The following is an 18,705-nucleotide window of genomic DNA, read 5'->3' as shown; positions in this document are numbered from 1 at the left end:
ATGCCCCAGGTGAAGGAGGCTGACCTGGACATAGAACTTCACATGATTAAAACACTGTTCATAAAAGGGGAAGTGGCCAGGTCAAAAGAAATCATTCTCTGTGGTTGCTAGGGTGGGTGCACAGCCAGAGAACAGGACAAAGGGTGGAGAAAATACATGACTAATGCTGACTAAATAAAGAGAATAGTTAATATTATCAGAAGCTCCAAATGGAGAACCTGGAATCCCTAAGCATTTAATCACGCATGTTTGTTAAAGCAAGTGTGATTCGGGGAGGGAGTTGTAGACCCAACAGTAAGCCACCAGGGAGAATTTTCCTCAGGCCTATTTCTGCCTATACTTTTTGCACAATATGAAACTGAAATCTATCTCCTTTCTTTTGTTTTTTCCGTCAGGCATATTACCTTAATTAGGTAGGACTGGAAACAATGATAACAAACTGAAAAAATGATTCTATATTAGCAAAAAAATGTGGTGGGGATATGCACGACAGAAGGTGATTGAGTGCAAAATAAAAGCCTTTACTGCTCATCAACTAAATTAATACTGGAGACTGTTGTGTGTGTGTGGGGGGGGGGGAGACATGATTCTTGGTGTATTAAAAGCAAGATATAAAGGGTAAGAAAAGTAAGACTTTATGTTAGTCAGACTCATTATGTCCAATATGAGTCACACTTGAAAAAAAAAGACTTTGGGCAATTGTGAGGGGCTGATACACAAGCAACAGAAGTTCCACACCCTTCTAGGAAAAGATAATGTAACTGAGAGTCTTAGTCCAAAAAAAGGCTGGGGAATTTCTTGCTGATTGTCTAAGAGTAGTAACCGTCTTTATCCTGACAACCCTGGGGCCTACCCCACTACCTAAAGCAACCTCCTGCTCTTTGAATGGCCCCTGTGTTTAGGAATGTTAGCAACACTTTTGTGATAGACTTACCAGGAGTAGATTCAGATAAAACCAAAGAGATACTGTTATGACAGAAGGAATACAATTAATAAATTTGCTGACTCACTGATAGATAAGATAGACTCTCTCAATTGTCAGGATGATAAAATAGTTGAGCGGCTTGCTGAGGAAAGTTTCGAAACCTTTGGTAGCGCTTCCAGGATGAGAGTAGGAACTCTTTTTGAGTGGTTGAAACATTGGATGGTGTGATTAGTGCTATGGGGACATAAAAGTAGCATGCTATGTGGACTTGCCTGAACACCTCCTAAAGGACAGCCCTTGAGGTTAGCAACACAAGAGAGGGGGAAATAGGGTCCAGGCAGGAGGCCCTGGGAGGTGTGGTGGGCCATGGGCAGGGATGATGAGTGGAAGCTGAGGAGCCATTGCTGACACAGGTCTAATGTGCCCTGCTGTGGTTGCCTGAGGATTTCTAGCCAGGAGAATGACAGGCAGATGTGGGCTTTAGAAAGATCACTTGGGCTGCAGTAAAGAGAATGACTCTTTGTGGGCCAGGGAGAAGGGGACAGGTCAGGCCAGAAGAGGAGACCAGATGGAAAGCTTCAGCTATAATCCAGGGGACTCTGATGAGGACACTCTGGTGGTAGAGGATTCAAGAGTAGTGAGGTGAAAAGGCAAAGTCAGGATGGCGGGGCTGGGCTCACCAGTACCATTCACCACAGAATGAAATGTCAAAGCAAGTGCAGGTCCATTTGGGAGTGCTAGAGTACGTAGAGGTAGAGAAAGTGAAGGTGTGGGAGGAGAGTGAGCAGGAAGTCAGTTTACGTGGACGTTGACTTCAAAATTTGATTAGCAGCTATGATTCAGAGGGCAGTCCAGCTTGAGTGCCATCCTCTTTCCAAACTGATGGATTACTCTTTGAATTTTTCTGTATAGCATTTTAAATTTCATTATATTTGTCATAAAACATTTATTTTTATTGCATGTATTTAAGGTACAAAATATATTTATACACACACACACACACACACACACACATACATTCACTACAATTAAGCCAAATTAAACCATATCATATAGCGAACCTTTTTTGTGTTAGAGCACCTAGAATCTACTGTTAGAGAATTCTGCACAGTACAATATTATTGTCCTCATGCTATACTTTTGATTTATTTATTCCATATAACTGAGACTTAGTACCCTTTGACCTACATCTCCCCGTCCCCTATCCACCATACTACTCTGTTTTGTTTTGTTTTTTCAAGTATTTTACTTTTTTGTTAGGTTCCACACATACAGAAGTAAATTTTTCTCTGACTCCCAAAGCTGCTATTGCAGATTATGTTAAGGTTTTGTGTATTTCTTTCCATTAGTTTCCTACATAAACACTCAGTGCATGGGAGAAGCATCATTCTGTATAGCAACATTCTATATTCCACTTTTTAAATAAGCATCCTTCATATGCTTAAAAAGTCCCTTAAAAACATCTTTAACACCATGCATTACATTCTCTAATTTGGGAGGGTTTATTTTGTTTCCATTGTTTTTTTTTCATGGCAAAAATTTTCTTGGTGGCAGTTAGTACCTAAGTCAGAAAATATTAATCACCATAAAAGAACTCAGTTACTAACCATGTTACTGATCCATAGAGACTGAGGTACACTGAACCAAATGAGTGCTGGGATGACTGAAGACAGCCAGGACTTTTTGAGAAGTGAAGACGTAGCCAGCTGATGCAGGGCATATGCTGTTAACCCAAGTGTAAGAACTGCAGGGATCTCTGTTCGGAAGGCACCAGCCACCCACTCTTGAGATGCACTGGAATCCCAATATCCTCCTGAAACAGCTTTTGTTTCAAAATGCCTGTGGGAAGCAGGCCTCGTGGTCCTCGGCAGTCTGATGAGGAGCCAGCAGACTCCAGCATCTTGGCTCAGTTGCTGTCTGTCCACCAACCACAACGGCTAAACACCAGGCTGTGTTCATTTCTGTAAAGACCATTTTTTAAAAATGATTTTTTAATTCCAATAATTATTATTTTAAATACATGAATCTTAGGCATTTGTTGAATGATTTCCTTAGGGTAAAATTTTTATAATGAATTTCTTGAATCAAAAGAACTAAACTTTAAGATTCTTAATACATTTTATAAATTGTTTTCTGAAACGCTTTTGTACCAAACTATACACATTTTATCAAGTTATGAAATGTCCTTCTCACCGTCTTTTTATTATCTTTATTAGCATTAAGTATTATCAGTTTTTAATCTTTAGACAAACATGTTAAATTATTTTTTGATTAATTTATTCAATAGCCATGTAATGAATGCCTGTTCTGTGTCAGGCACAGGGCAATAAAAATCAACCTCCCCCCCTCCCTCCCTCTCGATGCGTATTGAACTCAGGGACACTTTACCACTGAGTTACATCCCCAGTCCTTTTTATTTTATTTTAAAAGAGGGTCTTGCTAAGTTGCTGAGGCTGGCCTTAGACTTGTAATCCTCCTGCCTCAGCCTCCCAAGTCTCTAGGATTACAGGTGTGCACCACCATGCCAGGCACATTTTTTAATTTCTAAACTGTGAAGTTAACTTTTTCCATGTGTTTGAGTCCATTTTTTTTCTTTTCTGAATGTTTGGTGAATATTTTCTTTTGTCCATGTTTATTTCAGTTTTTCTGTGGGAATATGAAGGTTGCTCTGTAAACAGACCTTATAAATAAGGTTGTATATAAGATACTTGGGAAATATTCTTTCTAGCTTCTTTGACTTTTAATTTTGCTTATGGTTTTTTTATGATATAGAACCTTTAGATATTCTTTGTTGGGTAAATAACACCTCCCTTCCTGCCCCGGGGCCCAAGCCTATTACCCTGGACTTGGGAGTTTCTGCCTACTTGGAAATTTGACAGTATTAATCTAATTATTTAAATAATTTCATTTTTTAATGTTAAACTTACCAATTTTTTTGATCACTTAACTTTTTGATTTACAAAAATTCAAAGGGTTTTTTCACATAGTAAATCCCCCAGCCTTGCGCATTGAGTCATTGGTCTTTCCCCAGGTAATTTTTGATGTTTCCTCTATTTTCTATTCTACCTCCTTGACCTGTTATATCCAGCTGTAGGCCATGAATCATTTTGGATATCATTTCCTGAGTGGGGGATTAGTAATAATTTTTGCTTACCTGTTATTATGAAAAGTTTCAAGCATACAGCAGCATTGAAAGAATTTTGCAGTGAACCCCATATACACACCAGCTGAACTCCACAAGTAATATTGTACTACTTTTCCTTGACCATCTATTTATTTATGTCATAATTTTAAACCTCTTGAATCATCATTTGTATTACAAAGTAGAATATCAAAAACATTTTCCCTAATCCTTTTTTTTAAGTTTATAGGTTGATTTCCAGGAAGATCTAGGTATTTATATTATTTATATTATTATTAGGATAAGATAGTGGCCTATGCAATGTATACCAGGAAAAACTGCTTTTCAAAATATATTTTGGTCATTTAACTTTCTGGTTTGATTTTTTAATATTTATTTTTAGTTGTAGTTGAATACAATACTTTATTTTATTTATTTATTTTTATGTGGTGCTGAGGATAGATCCCAGGAACTCGCACATGCTAGGCGAGTGCTCTACCACTGAGCCACAACCCCAGCCCTCTAGTTTGATTTTTTTAAGAGTTATGATTTTACACAAGATTAATTTGTTTTTCAACATAATCAAGAACTCATCCTCTAACATTATGGTTGTTTTTTGCTCTTGTGGCAGAAACTGAAGGGGACCTTTAAGAAAGGGCTAGAAAGGCAACAGGAGGCACTGAGATGCTGTAGCCAAGAACTAGCCAGGGGGCTGACCGTCTGGGCTGGGCACAGTGTTGGGGCAAGGCAGCCCCAGGAGCAGGCTTTCAAAGATGTTTGGCACTTGGGCCACTTTCCCAAGTGGCTGCTGTCATGCTCTGCCAGGAACCCCTTAGCAGGAAGGCTGCTTTGATAGGTCAGACATTACTCCAGACTTTCCTACAGATGCCTTTCTCTGAGTGTCCCTGGTTCACAAACAACCTGCATAGTGAGAGACAAACCAAACAGATATTAGAGCAAGGAGCTTTACCACCACTTTCCAGCCTAAATGATGAGTACACTAATTCGAGGTGGGGATAGGGGCTGGGAATAGAACCCAGAACCTCACTGCATGCTAGGCATGTGCTCTGTCACTGAGCTACCTCCCTGGTCCTTTTATTTTGGGAAAGGCCCCACTAAGCTGCTCAGGCAGGCCTTCAACTCATGATCTTCCTGTTTCAGTCTCAAGTAGTTGGGATTTCAGGTGTGCGCCACCATGCCCGGCTCCCATGGGTTTTTGAGGCCTGATGGCATCCCAACATGGAGATAAGTTTGCAGATGTGCCTTAACAATTAACTGGCCCCTGCATTAGCCTTAGTGCAGCATACACCCAGCCCAGTGGGAAAATTCACAAACTTCTTTGAAAAACTTGCCTTTTGTCACCTAAGAAATTACGTCTGGTTTAATTTTTATACTTGGTTTTCTTCACACATCCAAGTCTCAATTTCCTATCTGTAAAATATGTTGGTTTTATTAGATTACATAGAAGATTCTTGTCTTTATCCAAAATCTGTGATTTTAATCTAGAACACTGAATGTAGGTCAGTATCCACCCCTTTCTCAGAAATATGGGAAGGTGGTTATTTTTTTCAACTTTTTTGAGTAATACTTTACCAGGCTATTACAAACACTGATGAGGCTCCCTAGACTAGAGATCTAGGGTGTAAATTCTAAATCCATACAGCTCCGGCCTTACTGGCAGGAAGCTGGGTGGCTGACCGACTTCTTCCTGAGCACATTCCTGCCTTGACCCCTGGGACACTTGTGGTTCAGTGTCACCTAGATTCGAAATTCCCTGTTTCTTAGCCAATGCTACTATCACATTTTAAAAATCTAGCCAACAAGTACTTTGAAATTGAAGGATAACTACACTGAAGAAAAGTTTGATATAACCTAAGTTGATGTTTTGGTAGCATCAGTAGTCAGAAGAGGCATTCTGTTTGAGCGAATGGTTCCAATCAATCAGTCAATCAATCAATCAATAACTGTGGTCTTTCTCCTGCCACTGTCTCCTTCTGCCTCTATGCTCTAGGAATTGCCAGTGTGGTGCTGGGCACACCCACTGTGCCTGTTGCCTGCCTTTGAGAAGGCAGCTCCCTGCTCCTCTCCCTGTCATCCACTTCTTGCTTGGGTAATGGCCCATAGGTCCCCATTATGATCATCTCTCTCTGCCCAGGGCTGCCTGCCTGCAACTTTACAGAGATGCAGATATTAAAATATTGCATTTATTTGGCTTTTATTAAGTGTGCCAGGAGCAAGGGAGGGTAGATACAGCACACTTGTCTAACCTGTCATTTTCCTGACTGTTAAAATGTAAAGAAGACTGCCTAAGAACCCCCTCCTTCTGCCAGTCATCACCATGGTATGCATAGGGTATGTGAATCATCTTCTCAGTCCACAGCTAGTTTTCAGCTTCCAGGCTAGATCTGCAGGAAGAAAGATTGTGAGATCATAAATGCCATGGAGTGAGGATGATCCCAAAAGTTATCATGGGGAACCCTGCGGAGAGCTTTAGGAATGCAGCTTTTTCAGCTGAGTCAGACTTGTGTGGAATGTCTGTCTGCCTAGTGTTAACATGTAAAAATATGAAGAGCCTCAAAATGAGTTTAGATTAAAACAAAGTTTGGATTTATTCACAGATGGCGGGGTTGTATAACAGTTTAATAAGGCAAGTAAGAGAGATTTCAGGTACGGCCTTAACGTCGGGATGAACATGCAAGAGAGAGCTCCAGTGAAGTGCTGTCCGGCCTAACTCCCTGTGATGGAAGAGTAGAGGGTCCTGAAGGGTGTTGTGGGCAGGTGGAGGACGTTTCGCAGCATGGCGTTTTCAGTGTGCTGGTTTGACTGCCAGTGCTCCCATGTGAAACTCAAGTGTCACCACCATGTGCTAAAGTGTCATTCGCTGTTACCCACCATGTGCTAATTGTGACTCACCCGGAGCTCAGGTCCTTGCAGTTGTGTTTCCTGTGGCCTCTTTGTTCTGGCATTGGAGTTAACGTGGATAAGAGAGAGTGGACGTGAGTCAACACAGGTGCAAGGGATTAGTAACAACAGCCACAGTGAGCCAGGCACTGTGCCCAAGTATTTCATGTTGATTATCCTCTTTATAAGTAAGACCATACCTTAGGTACCATTTTAAGATGCCCATTTTATAGATAGAAAACCAAAGCTTCCAGAAGTCAAGTCATTTCCCTGCCAATCACACAGCTAGTAAGTGGAGGAACCAGAATTCGCATCACAAAGGTCTGCCTACTATGCCCAATTTTGAATTTGTATCCTATTTCAGCTTTAGAACTCATATTTATATTAGAGGCATTTTCATACTTTGGGGCCATTCAGTTTGGTTTAGTCATGTATATCTTGCGGTGGTTTTAATGTTTTAGGGAAGAATGGAGGCATCCCCCATCGCTGGGCATTTTCATGCTGTATCCTATTCTAGACCATCAGATGACAGCCTATTATTAATGGTGCATATTACTACCAGCTGCCCACATGACTCCAGCAAATATCCTATGATCACAAGAGAATATTTTCAAACAGGCAGTTAACAAAGCAACTATCCCAACCACCAAGGGGAAGAAGCTCAGTGTGGCCCAAGATGGAATCCCCTTTTTTCATTGTTAAAAATGAATGTGCCTTGCCGTAAGTTCAGGTCCCATCATTTAAATGTACTGTCAAGACCCAGAAATCTGTTGTCTTGGGATATTATTGTTGGCTTGGGTAACTACATAATGCCTCAGTCGGGACAGCTGGTTCCACACTGATAGGGCACAGGAGACCGTTGGTGCTCTGGTCTCATGGCTGGTGACTTCCCACTCCCCCATACTCCCTCTGCCCCCACCCCAACCCCTCTTTGATGATCTCTGGTCCAGCTCTGTGAAGCTGGTGGTGTTCTCTCTTTGCCCAGAAGCTCTACTCTAATTTTCCTGGCCAGCCACTGCTGCCCCCACAGAGCATTGCTTCAATGAAGCATCCTCCAGGCAGCCTCCTGACTCTCCGGGCTGGGTCAGGGGCCCTAGGGGCTGATGCGGCACAGCACCCTCTATGCACCCAGCATAGAACATTGGACTTCCTGGGTTTTTTTGTTTGTTTGTTTGTTTGTTTGTTTGTTTGTTTTTGTCTTTTTCCCCTGACTTGCACTGCACTCTTAGGAACCAGGAACTGGGACTTGTTTTCTCTTGGATAAACACCCAATACCCATTACACACTAAATAAATGTTTGAGAGAAATGATATACTTGGTGACAGTAGAAACTAATTTTATATTGTCTAGTCCTTAGAGTTTATGAGATCCTTTCACATACGTGACTTCTTTTAACTCACACAGCAACTCTGGGAAGTAGACTTCTTTGCCCCTGTCGTGCTGAAGGGCACATCAGCTTGCCCCAGGAGGTTAGCCAGTGAGGAAGTCAGGGCCAGTGCCCCGTGCCGTTATGTGCTGTGGCTATTCCAGGGCAGATTTGTACATAACTTTCACAAAACACGGTTCATCCTTGTCCTCATCAACTGGACTCAGGAGAAAATGAATAGATCTCCATTCTTCTCCCTCTGTCTTCCCTTCTACCCCTGTTCATTTCCTCCAAAATCTTAACTCAGTTCTTCTCATGGTCCCAGATGTGGAACACCTATAAAAACTTAAATGAGCAACACACAAATCTATTTTAATGCACCCGGGTCCCTGAAATACTGGCAGAATTGAGCACTGGGGACTTGGCGAGTTAATGAGGCCCTAAGTATCCTTTCCAAGTTTCAAGGTGTCAACAGTGAACCTTTTGTACTGAGCCAGGTTGATTGTTTCCTTTCTTTTCTTATGGGGAGAGCTTTTGGGAAAGTAGAGAGCCAGGCTGCAGGGAGGGTTTCAGGTAAAGTGCTTGACCAGTTGAATAAGCAAGATCCAGTTGTTAGTGAGCAGTGAATGGGGTGGGAGGAGGGTGGGTCTGGGCGGTGAGAAAGTGAGCAGGAGAATGTGCGTGGGCGGCCAGTGTGGTTGGCCGGGGGAGGCCACTGAGAGGTTGCTGGCTGGGCTGGGCTTGGTAATTAAGCAGTTGAACAGAGCTTATTAACAGCAGGGTGTGCTCACCACAGGCCTGTAGGGAGCAGGATGGAAACAAGTGAGCTAGAAGCATCTTTGGACACGTGGAACTGGGTATGAATTTTCTCAAGCTGGTGATCTGAAGAATATACAGTATAATCAGAGATTCCAGGCAACGGTTTTTAAATGTTGAAAGAAAAAAAAAGTCAGAACAGTTGTGTTTTAGGGCTCCATGGCAGTGTTGGTAAAAGAAGGAATTTTTATTCTCATAGAATGAATTTTGTCCCCATAGTACAACACAACACCCAAGTCATCAGCCTCTAGGGATTATTTGCAGTGTCAGTCTGAACTTATCCTTTTCCACTTGGACCCTTGCAGTAAGAGGCCCTCCTGAATGTGGTTCTGTTGGATGGGAAGCTGTGGTCAGGAAGAGAGAGAGAGAGATGTAGTCAGAGATCCCTTCTCCAGGAGGTTCAAAGATCAGAACAACTCCGAAGGTCAAGGTGGGCTGACGTTATTCTTCCATTCATTGAGCACTTCCTGCGTGGCCGGCACTGGTTAGCGTTAAGGTGATGATAGTCACCATGAAACATGGTCTCTGTCATTGTAGAATCTAAGTGAACACACAGAAAGGTGGCCCAGTGAACATCATGTTATGGGGGTGAGAGAGTCATGAATGAAGGGCCCTCTCTCAGGAGATGATTTTTGCTGTCAGAGCTAAAGGTTGGGAAGGGATGTGGTGGAGGAGGAGGAGGAGGAGGAGGAGGAGGAGGAGGAGGAGGAGGAGGAAGGCAGGCTCCAAGTATAAATGAGAAGCCCACACTGAGAAAGTCCTGGAGGTGGGGATGAATTTGGCCAAGTCAAAGGCAGGAGTGGCTGGGTGGTCATGGCCTCCATTTCAGAATCTCCTGCAAAATCCCTGGGAAGTTTCTGGCCTCTTAGGATAGCCCTGCCCCAAGCAACCTGCTACTTCCTCTTCCTATGAATGTCACTTATTGAGGGGAATAAACAAGATAAGACGCTGGAAGCAAATATAGGGAATTTGAAAGCAGTCTTATTTTAGTTGCTGCAAAGTGTGACAGTATGCCCAGGGGACTCTCACCCTGTTTCATCAGAGATGGCCTGGCTTGCTCTACCGTGGTTCACCCAGGCAAGTGTGCAGAGGCCGAAGAAACATCTTGAATAGGAGGAGGCAGGCTGATGGCACAAATGCTGGTTATTCCTAAAACTGAGAACCTGCATCCCTGAACCCCAGCCTTCTGGGGAATGTTGTCCACCAGCTTAAGGAGAGTTTCTCTGGACTGTTATCTGGCCTCAGCTTCCACTCAGCCTCCCTGAGTTTGGAGCCCCTCTGAGAACTACAAGGTGGCTTCATGCAGTGGCCTGCTGTCATAGCCTCCTCACAGAGGACCCCTCCAAGGGGATCCTTGCCACTAGGCCTCTTCGTGAAAGCCCCCTACTGAGCACCTCAAGGCCCTTTCTTCTTTGTGTGCCCTTGGATATTCTCTCCCTCCACTTGAGCCGCAGTGAACTTCACCCTTGTGGGGTAGGGTCAGGGACTAGAAGGAAGAGAGGCCCAGAAGTGTTGTGTCAACACTGTAGTTCTGAGTGTCTAATCTTTTACTACCTGTAGGGACAGGTGGATGCAGAGGAGCTGCTGGCAGGGAAAGCCAAGTGTTTTCAAGGTCGTGGTTGTGCAATAGTGTAAAATATCTTTGAAGCTGCGGGAGGAGGTTAGAGCACCTTGTTCACAGGCATATCACGCAGAAGTTTCCCTTTACATGACCTTATTTGCTTTAGTTTAGGGGTTTCTGTGCCAACATTTCAATGGGTCTCAGGAGTGAGTTGTTATAGCCAATCCCTATTTAAAATAAGCAATTATTTTAAAAAGGACTCTTCTTTTTCAGTTTTCCTGAGGTCCAGTCTAAAGTAGTTACCTTTTGTGGCCTTTTGGAATAATCTTCTGGTCTGTAACTTTGGTACTAATGTCTCAGGGAGAGAAAAATAAGAATGAGAATATTCTCTTATTATCCAATTAAGACGTGAAGGTAAACAGCAATTCAACAGGTAAAATGGATGAGGCTGTGCTGAGCTTGCGTCTGGGACAGTGACCAGACAGAGGAAAGAAGCAAAGGATATTTTTAGCATATCAGGACTGTTTTGAAACATTGATTCCTCCCCGTCTCATAATTCCAGTGGGAACTTCAGCAAGTGCTTTTACTCTGATTCAGTGTGTAAAACATCTTACTTCTATGTCACACTTTAAAATATTCATGAGGAACAGTGAATTGTAAAGTGAAGAAGCAGCCGCTTTGAAACCCACATCTCTGGGCATGGTGTCCATTGTCCCTTCATTCAGTCTGAATGTGTGATGTGACCAGAAGTTCCCCAGGAGGGCTGCGCTGTCTTTCCAGGACCAGGGACCAGTCCTTCCCTCAGAGCTGTTGTTGCCCCAGGAGCCTAGGGCTGGAGGACTCCTCTGCTCCACTTCAGTCAGTCCCCAGTTATTTGCTGGTGCTGAGGTGATTCAGGAATGCCTTGAGGCTCTGAGGTCCAAACCGTTGTGACCTCTGTAGTACTTTGGTGTGCCAGCTTAAGCCACTAGTAATGTTGATTAAAAACTTCAGTGATGTTTTATAACAGGTACAACTTAAAGGGATAAATCCAAGGGACCCTGCCTGGGAACTTTAGGCAGATTCTAGAATCACTTTTGAGGGTAAAAATGCTTTTGCATGTGCCGGGAAGAGTGTAAACTAATTTCCACACATCTCTCCTCTCTCACCTTCTGTGTAGTGGCTGGTCAGGCTGCCCCTCCTGGTTGCCCTAGGAAGTGGCACTAATGAGAGTACAGGAGGACCTGCCAGGGGTGTGGAGGAGCCAGCTGCAGTGGGGTCAGGAGGCCCAGGTGCACTCCTCCCTCCAGCTCCCCCACTGCCTCCTGAAAGTGGCTGTGATCTGGGCAGGTTCCTGGACCTCTTTCTCCATATCTTCAGGCCCAGTGCTGCCACATTAAAATTAAATATTGCCTTTGTGTCACTGTGAAGCAGGGATGGTAATGGTGCCCTCTTGACAGGGCTGTTGGGGAGTGAAAGGGCTGTCTGTGTGCAGTGGTTTGCTTCTCTGAGGGCGAGTCCTAGAGGCTCCATGCCATGTGATGGAATCTCTCACCCTTCCTTCCCTCTTAAGGCAGCTTTGCCCCTGCATGGTGAAGGGGAAATGCCTGGCATGTTCACGGGAGAGCAGGAGAGAGGAGGGGCCAGGGAAGCCAGAGGGGGCAGGTGGGCTGTGGAACCAGGCTCCGGTCATCGTCTGTGATGGCACCCCTGCATCCTTCCCCTCTGTGTAGACCGCAACTCTTGCCTCACCACAAATAGTGCCTCAGTGGCACAGCCCAGCATCTCCCTGGGATGCCCTGTGTGGCAGCATGGGCAGGGGTCCTCTGGGAGGCAGCCCTCTGTGACCTGAGGTCGGCCAGCTGTGCAGCACTCCCAGGGCAGAGGCGCTCCTTGGTCAGCCAGGCCCTTCCCTAGTCTTCCTGGTAATTTTTCACTGGAGCATCTTGGGCTCAGCTTGCTTTGTTTCAGAGACTGGGCTCTCGGAGGAGGCAGAGCTGGCCTCCTTTCACATGACTGGAGGAGTCAGTAACGCCGCTTGTGTTCATGCTCCTTGCCCACGTCCATGGACTTTTCGTTGCTTCTTGCAGGGGCTTAGAGTGGGAGAAAAGTGGGTTTATGGGGCAGGCTTAGAGAGCGTATGTCTCCTTTGGAACCCCTTGGAATTTATGTAGTGGCTTTGCCCTGTGTGGTGGCCGGCCCCATTCTCAAATTTGGATGGCCCTAATCTTCCACTGCACTGGCTGTGTGAGGCTGCCACCCAGTGGCCAGCTTCAGGTAGTGCGTTCGTAACTTGCTCCATCCTCTGTGTGAAATATATTAATTTTAAGGGCTTTTAATAGAGATCTCCATGATTGTATGTGTTGTTCCAGCTCCAGAGCTTAGCATTTCTGTGTTGGCGTCTCTCTGGTCACTTCCTTCCCTTAAGCTCTTCCATTCTGCCTCTGGAGTGCTCTTTCTGAAACATAAATCGGATTATCTTTCTCCTCCTTTAAAAGTTTGTCATGGTTTCTCATGTTCCAGGCTCCAGCTCAGCAGTCAGAAGCTCCTGAGCAGGCTCCTCTGCCCCCAACTACACGTGTGCCTCTGCTCTTCTGTCTTTCCCTGTTTTACCTGGCTAGCAGCTACTCATCTGAGAGTTTCTCTCTGGTGCCACTACCTCCAGGAGTCCCTCCGTGTTATCTCACTTCCCTCTTACCCAGCCTTGGCTTGCTTCCCTTAGTATGTATGCCTCAGACCCCTTTTTTGGAAGAAAAACAAAGACGTGGAAAACTGCTGCTACTGGAAGGAAGAGAGGGAGGGAGGAAGGAACTATGAGAGAATTTAACACTGCATTATAACCAGATACTTTTCTTCCTCTTTCACATCAAGAAGTCACTCAAGAGTGGAGACTGTCTTTTATCTCTTTGTCCCCTGTGTGACAGCATTGTGTCTGGCGTTGACTATTATTAATACTAGAAGGAATAAAGAGGGGAATGAAAGGAGGCAAAGATCCTCTTCAGCATGATGAGGCTCATAGGAGAGCTGCGGTGAGCTCACAGACCCTGGAGGAAAGGTGCTGCCTGTCCATGCACATCCAGAAACTCTCACCTGGGTGAGCAGTGTGTATAGCTCTCCTCTATTCTGCCGCAGTCACTTTCTCCATCTGGCCTTCCGTGCTGTCAGGTTCCCCCTGTTTAAGCTTCACTCACTCCCTTGCCAAAGCTCTTCTGGAAGAAGAGTTCCCAGATTTACTCCAGGGCCTCCACAGAATGACCCAAACCCATAGATGTTTTGCACCATCTTTATATGTGTAGTAAATACCATTCATATCTTGGGACTTGGTATTTGCTGATGAATTTAATTTCTTATTTGACAGGCAGTTTGGCAAAAGTACATCCTAAAATTTCAATTAAAGTGTCATGTTGAACTGCTTTTATTGTAAGGTGCTGTGCTTGTCACCAGGGGAGCCCTTGAGAAGCTTTCTCTGCTTGTGAAGGGCTGATAGCCCCCTTGGGAAGGGGACAGAAATGCAGGAGCAGTTAAAAAGCACAAGACAGCAGAGAGGAACATGTCACAGGGCAGCGTGTGATTAATTGCCAAGTAAATGGCTCGTGGAGGTGGCGCCATTAAACCAGACAGCGCAGTGCAAGTGCCTCCTGGTCCAGAGCGCTCCTGTAGTCCGCCCCTCTCAAGCTGCTACCTGCCAGACCCTGATTCCTCAGCCTGTCAGGCAAAGCCCTTCATGACAAGGCCCTGCTCCCCCTTCCCAGCCTCCCCAAGCTCTGAATCTTAAGCTGCAGAAATGGCAACGAGAAAGCACTGTGCGGCTTGGCATATGCAGGCCCCAGACACCACTCCTCTCCTCCGTGCTTGCTGTCTGACCTGTTCTTCCTAAAGAACGCGGCCCCAGAGCTGCAGCGTGAAGCCTTCTCTGATGCTGTGGGTAGAATGAGCCACCCTCCTGGGAGCCTCACTCTGCCTGTCAGATGAACACTTCTTACTCAGGAAGGTGATGTCTGTCCTCTGTGTGACTGACATCTGCCATGAGGAACAGCTCTTTTTCTTCCGTAGACCTAGCACTGGGATGATATCAGACATGTGGTACCTGTCCTGTGAATGTTTGTCATGATGGAAAGCACTTAACACATCATAAGGCCAGGGAACATCTCTTACTTGAAAACATGAAGGCATTTAACATTTGGGGACTCAAGGGTCCAGGGGTTTTTCATAGAACAAGTAGGAATTACTAGAACTGGATTGGAAAGGCTTATACTTTTAAAAAATGGATCAAACAATAAAAAGAATTCAAAACGGCCCAGCATCGAAAACTGCTAGCAGCTTGACCAGTATCTCCCAGACAAACAGAATGGGGAAGGGAAGCCTGGGGCCTGGGCCGTGGAGGTGGGTTGTCTCCATGGGAGCAGAAGGTTCACCTAAAGGAAGGCAAGGCACACGCTGAAGGTGGCCGGGCTTCAGTGGTGAAATGCATTCGGTTGTCTTGTTAGCAGTGAGTGGCGTTTATTAATTTAGAAAACTATGATGATTTACCAAAGTAGTGTTTTAGAAGTATTTTCCAGGGTCCTCTTTTCCCCTTGAGGCCGGAGATGCCCTGTGGCCCTGCCTTCCCTTCCTCCCATGGTGCTGGCAGCCCATTCTTCCCTGTGGTCTTGTGCTCCTGAGGTAAACTGAGAAGCTTGGGTTCCAGGTGCAAATCCCCCTCAGCTCTCATTCCACACCTCCGGGCCAGCTCTCTCCTTCTGTAAACAAAGGCTTTCCTTCTGGCACTGCCCTTGACCTGGCTCTGAGCTTTTCTCTGATCCGCTGGGTCCCTCTGCCCTCGTGACTGTAATGACCCGGAAGGTGGCCACACCCATGTGGCAGGTGGTCCTCCGGAGCTGAGTCACTGCCCTGGGACCAGTGCCCTGCTGAGGCTGTCCCAGGCAAACTGGGACTGAGCAGAAGAGAGGGGACCTCTCCATTCAGCCTCTGGGTCTCTGAGGGCACTTTCAGCATGACAGAGCAAAAGAAGCATGGATTTTGGCAAAGCACAGAGAGCTTTCCCACAGCTAGAGTTCCAGCTCATGGTTATCATTCCATGGCAATACACCAAAATCACCCATCTTTTAAAAATGGGAACAGGGATTTTAAAATGAGTTTTATGGTTGAATTTGTGAATTAGAAGAGTTTAAGGAGTAACATGACAGGGAGAGATAGATATCTAAGTCATGGATACTCTAGGTCTGGGTTAATCTTTAAATCTTATTCACAGGCACTCTGATGCATGTTTGTGTGTGTATGTGTGATGGTTTTTGTTCATTCCCAGAGAAGAGAAAAATGTAGTGTTACTTTTGAGTAACAAAAGGAGATGGTGTTGTTTTTTAAAATTCATCTAGCTTATTCACCACACCAGTGAATAGAGATGACCTCAGTCTAAAATAGCAAGCCTGACAGCAACATTTCTTTTTGCCTGGGAAAATGAGCCTTTATCAAGCTGAAAAAAAAAAAAAATGTGCGGGGCTGACCACCCCGTCACTTTCAGCTGATGGGGTTTTCCAGAAAACCAAACAGGCAGCTTTCTGCACTTCCACAGCTCAACAGTAACTCTTAGGAAAGACTACCAGCTTACTCATTTCTAATAAAGCCTTTAAGAAAAAGTCTGGTGACAATTAGTCAGTTGCCCGAATACAAATGTTAAATGTGATTAACTACATCGTCACCACCGGGATCTTTCAAAAATGGGAGAAGTTTGTACCTCGTTTCTTGCTTTTCGAGTATGAGGCTTTTTAACCTAAAAAAGCAAGCTGAAGTTTTTGACTCCACACATCATAAACCAGTTCATTCTGCATAGAGGAAGTATCCCTAGGGCGGGGGGTGGGGGACCCTGTCACTTTCAGGAGCAACTTTTCTCAAGGCCTAGGGGTATATGTATACTCAGGGGCCAGCCCCGCCAGCCACTCTCAGTTGCCAACTATGCTGTAAATTGTGACCCAGGAATTGAGGTTTACTCCTTTATTTCTGTTTACTTTGAATGAGTACTGTTACATATAAAAAGAATAGCCTAAAGGTTCCTGGTTTTTCTAAAATTCTAGAATCTAGAACCACAACCTGATTCTTACAACAGTTATGATTTCGGATCTATAAAAACTAAATCAAAACACATTTGAAATTTAGAGGTCATTTGATTCTAGAATCCTTTCCAGTTGAAAGATCTCTTGACTCACTGGATTGGGGAGTATGGTTTTGGGGAAAAAGACATTAAAGTGAGAGAAGTTTTATTATTTGTAGCCAGTGGGGACAGGTGAACCTACCTGCTTTTGGACAGAGGTGGCAAAAAAGCCCATCTTGGTGACCATGCACAAAGACTAATGAGCATTTGGTGCTGAATGAAATACCCTGGGTCTTTGAGAAAGCTGTGGTAAGTGGTCTGAAGGGACAGTATTGCCCACTGAAGCCTTGCAGGTCCTGGGGATGCACTCAGGCACTGATGAGTTAAAAGGCAGAGACGTCCAGTAAGCAAGTTCCCGCTGGGCACGGGTTTGTTTATCCTGCCTTTCTGAAGTTGGAGCCAACATTCTTAATGGTTTTGAATGATTCAGAATGTTCCTTTTTTTGACAGAGCTGCCTTCTACACATGGGCTTATGACTAAAACTCCTTAGGTGAGGTCCAAAGCCAGAAACCAGCCTTGCCCTAAATGTCATATTTTAGTATCATCTTATTTTAGAGCAGAAGGAGAACTATTAGGTCCAGCTTGCTCATTTCAAACCTGACAGGACGGCACCAGGGTGGCCTGGGCCTGCCAGAGGTCACAGAGCTGGAAAGAGAGGATGGCCAAGCCAGGCCTGTGGGTCCAGAGCCCAGGACTCCTCCTCCTCCATCTCACAGCTCCCAGTCCAAACCTCAGGCAGAGGAAGTTCCAGAATGTCCTTGGCCTCCCAACTGGAAGAGGCAGCTAGCTTCTTGAGGAATGTTTAGAAAATTACTGAGGCCATAAAAGAGAACGTCGATTTTACACAATAAAATAAATCAGTGATGTGCCATAGGCAGCTTTTTCAAAACCTCCTTCATGAGTGTGTTATGAACTTGTTAGCTTCTAGATAGAAATGTCCTTATTGTTTCTATCTAGATACCAAAATAAGCGACTTGATGTACCTTTTGTTTTTAAACTGGATGAGAATTGACTTATGCCACACAAGTTCTTAATAAAACAAACTTTGAATCCTTAACCACAGGAGAAAGAATTAAGCAATGTTCTAAGAACATCTTGTACTTTTTGGGACGCTGAGTAAATATAACATTTACAAGATGCTCTAGATGCTTGAAAATGCCTCTTGGGAATAGAGCAAAGGGGAAATGGTGGAAAGACCTAGAGAGAGGAGCTGGAGCAACTGGAAGAGGAGGGCTTGGAAGGGTACCCGACCGGCTCCTTCCTACTCATCTGAGGACTCTGGGGAGTCCTTCCTACTCATCTGGACCTCCACAGGGCAGGGTAATTTCCTCATGAACCAGGAAGAGGCCAGTGCCACTGCTGTACAGGATTTGCCAGCCAGGAGGGATTTTCCCACGACCACAGGCTGTGTCCACAGAGCCAGAGTCCAGCCAAGCATAGCATCACCTGAAAAGGACTTGGGCAGGTAGTTAGCACCCACTGCATGTGGTGATGGTGTACAGCCTTTTGTATAAGAACAACAACCTGAGGCAAGATTAAGGAATTTGTCTGAGGGGGAAAAAAAAAGTCAAAGAAATGGGATTTGCACCCAGATGCCGCTGCCCACGGAGCCCTTTTGTGGAGTCAGTCCTCTGTCTGCTCTTGCAGGCAGCATTTAAGCAGCTGTCAATCGTCACTTTGCTGTATAATGGCATGATTATTTTAAAGCCTATCTGCTCCCCTCAACATCCCTGCCCCAGAATGTAAACCAACCGTGTCATAAGTACCAAGGGAAGCATTTCCAGCCGATCCTTTAACAGGAGGAACCGGTAAGAGCTGGTACCACTTCTGCCCTCTTCCAACCCCTTAGAAACACTGCAGAACCACAGTCATCGTCTTCAGCTTTTG

This window comes from Spermophilus citellus, assembly GCF_964194105.1.
Source record: "Spermophilus citellus genome assembly, chromosome: 3".
Taxonomy (NCBI): domain Eukaryota; kingdom Metazoa; phylum Chordata; class Mammalia; order Rodentia; family Sciuridae; genus Spermophilus; species Spermophilus citellus.
Note: the sequence above shows the minus strand (reverse complement) of the source record.